The sequence below is a fragment of the Papio anubis genome, chromosome 2 (assembly GCF_008728515.1).
Source record: "Papio anubis isolate 15944 chromosome 2, Panubis1.0, whole genome shotgun sequence".
NCBI classification, from domain to species: domain Eukaryota; kingdom Metazoa; phylum Chordata; class Mammalia; order Primates; family Cercopithecidae; genus Papio; species Papio anubis.
Window position 1 is genome coordinate 138,744,651 of NC_044977.1, and position 3,496 is coordinate 138,748,146.

Below are 3,496 nucleotides of genomic sequence, written 5' to 3' on the forward strand. Positions count from 1 at the left end.
TTACAACAGATGTCTGGGGCTTAAGGGAGTTAATCTCTGCTGAAAGATGGAAAGGGAGAAGGCCGAGAGTGGTGGCTCACGCCTGTAATCCCAGCACTTTGGGAGGCTGAGGTGGGCGGATCACAAGGTCAGAAGATCGAGACCATCCTGGCTAACACGGTGAAACCCCATCTCTACTAAAAATGCAAAAAAATTAGCCGGGCGAGGTGGCGGACGCCTGTAGTCCCAGCTACTCGGGAGGCTGAGGCAGGAGAATGGTGTAACCTGGGAGGCGGAGCTTGTAGTGAGCCGAGATAACGTCACTGCACTCCAGCCTGGGCGTCAGAGCAAGACTCCGTCTCAAAAAAAAAAAAAGGAAAGGGAGAAGAGGACATAAAAACAAATTTGTTTTTCCATACCACAAAGCTTTTATACCAAGAGGCCACGTGTGTCAAAGTCAGGGAATCCCTCCTCCTGGGAGCCAAGAGGAAGTCTCTCAAAACTAGAAGGGAAAGGTGTTTTTCCCACATCAATCCAGCTTTGGAGACATTCTATTAGGGACATATGCCCCTTCCCCCAAAACAACAATGAAGTGTTCTGTGTGCTGACAACATAGGTTTAAAAAAAAGTAAAACACAATTCTGCGTTTTTATAAAACTTGATAAAAAATAGTATTTCAAACTATACAGCCACCAGAAGTACACAGTTATCAAAAATGCAGACACTTCACTTGGCATCTGCAGCACCTTCAGCTTTCTGTGCCTGCTCTGTTTGGCATCTCCGTTTTCTGCAGGGTTCCCCTCCTTGCCAGCATCAGCTTTTCCCTTTTTCCCTTTGGGTACCTTCTCTCCCTTATTTGCAGGGGCCTTTTTAGGCTTGTGCTCTGGCTTCGGAGGAGCAGGTTTAGCAGACAACCTCGTGGATCTTCTCTATGGCTTGTCCTTCACCTTTCAGCTTTATCTCTTTTAGCATCCCCTTCAGCATTTCTCTTGGGCATGGTGGCAGGGGTGACAGCGGTGGGACGTAGGCACTGGGCGCGGGATGCAGTGGCGTGCAGGCTTTGGTGGGTCCAGGGATGGTTCTCACCTCTTCTTCACACTGCTTGCCAGGACTCTTTCAACACTACACATGATTGTGAGATAATTTCATAATTCCATAAGAAAAAGGAACTCTCACCCATTTTTAAAGTTTGGCGTGTGTGTGTGGATAGTATAGATAGATAGATAGATAGATAGATAGATAGATAGATAGATATGCATACATATAACCATTCTGGAGAGAATGTATATAGGTACATAAACACTAATTGATTGAGTAAAGTTGTTTGGATCAAGAGATGATTAGATGGAAAACTATCTATGACATGTTAGGAGAAAAAAAGCAGGTTATAAAACAGCGTAGGTACAGCTTTTTTTTTTTTTTTTTTTTTGCGTATGTGTGAAAAGTAACTATATAAATGTATATCGAAAAGACTACAATAAGGCCAGGTGCAGTGGCTCATGCTTGTGGTTCCAGCACTTTGGGAGGCCAAGGGAGGAGGATCACTTGAGGCCAGGAGTTGGAGACCAGTCTGGGCAGAATGGCAAAACCTTGTTCTAAAAAATAAAAAAAGTAGCCAGATGTGGTGGTGCATGCTTGTAGTCCTAGCTACTCGGGAGGCTGAGGTGGGAGGATCCCTTGAACCCAGAAGACAGAGGCTGCAGTGAGCCATGATTGTACCACTGCACTCCAGCTTGGGTGAAAAAGTGACTCTGTCTCATTAAAAAAAAAAAAAAAAAAAAAAAAAGACAGGGAGAGAGAAAGAACAAATGAACTAACAGACTACACTGAGATAGCAAAAACCTCTCAAACAAGCAGTGATTTTCTGTGGAGGGAATATAGATGATTTTTTTCTTCTTACTTATTTGTATTTTCAAACAATCATGTCATCTTTAGAATAAAATAAAGTTCTTTAAAAAAGACTTGTGGAAAGAAAAAATTCAAGTTATGAAAACATGGGGTAGTAATTATTAATTACACTAGTAAATCTCTATGCTTAAGGGACTAGAAAGTGACGTAAATATAGGCATAAATAAGATAGTATGTATGTATGTATGTATTTATTTTGAGACGAGTCTCTGTCTGTCATCCAGGTTGGAGTGCAGTGGCGCAATCTCGGCTCACTGCAACCTCTGCCTCCTGGGTTCAAGTGATTCTCCTGCCTCAGCCTCCCGAGTAGACCACACCTGGCCAAGAATATTGTATTTATATTTCATTTCAGACCCTGGAACAGTAAATGTTTGAGAAGTAAACTATTTAGCTAGCTCAGTCTGTATATACTGAAGGAATCCTGTATCATGATGCCTGCTATTACTTAAGAAAAGCTGTTAACTGAGGAGTAATATACTAAACAAAATCCAGTGCATACAACTCTCATATAATAATAAACTTACTTTTAAAAAATAAAAACTGGTCCTTCTCTCTCTGAAATAATTCAAGATTTGAATTGAGTAAATTGCTATTAATAGCTATAATACGTTCTGACTAGAAACCATCAGCAACCATAGGGAGTAAGGAAAATTGTAATATGTGTTGATGAAGAAGATACTGGGAAACAGTCTCTCACACTCACATGCTACTGGCGTGAATATATTTTCACCACTCTGAAGAGTAATCTGGTAATATTCACCAAAAGCTTTATTTGACATGGCAGGGCAAGGTGGCTCACACCTGTAATCCCAGCACTTTTGGGAGGCCGAGGTGGGAGGATCACTTGAGTCCAGAAGTTCAAGACCAGCCTGGGCAACATGGTGAAACTCCATCTCTACTAACAAAATACAAAAAATTAGCTGAGCATGGTGGCACACGCCTGTATTCCCAACTACTCTAAGGGCTGAGGCAGGAGGATCACTTGAGCCTGGAGGTCGAGGCTGCTGTGAGCACTGACTGTGCCACTGTACTCCAGCCTGCGTGACAGAGTGAGGTCCTGTCAAAAAAAAAAAAAAAGAAAAGGAAAAAAAAAAAAAAAAACACAAAGAGCTTTACCATTGTGTATCGTTACAATCAACATTTCAATTTCTGTGAACTTATCCTACGGAATATACAAAAATATGAACAAAACAATAGGAATGTTTATAGCATTGTTTATGATATTGAGCGAAATAGCTTAAATGTTCCATAAAAGAGAACTTTTTGCTTTTGAGCTTGAATTATCCTAATGATATAGTAGACTATGCAGCCATTAATAAGAATTTGTGCATGAATGAATCTAATAAACCCAATGTTGAACAAAAGCAGCCATGCACAAAAGAGAATATACTACATGTCATTTGTATGGGGTTCAAAACCAGGCAAAAATAACTAGTGGTTAACTTTGGGAGAGCCTCATGACGGGAGGTAAGCAAAGAGGGTTTCTGGAGTTCTGCAGATGTTCCATTTCTTGGTCTCAGGCTGATACATGGGCATGTTCGCTTTGTGAGTGTTTGTCAAGCTCTACGCTGATGATTGTTTACTTTTCTGCATGTCTGCTATACTTCAA

At 41.2% G+C, this 3,496-nt stretch overlaps 1 pseudogene; it reads right to left on the minus strand.

The window, feature by feature from the left end:
• Positions 1 to 351: 351 nt before the first annotated feature.
• On the minus strand, positions 352 to 1,186 carry LOC116273812 (annotated as a pseudogene).
• Positions 1,187 to 3,496: the final 2,310 nt, after the last annotated feature.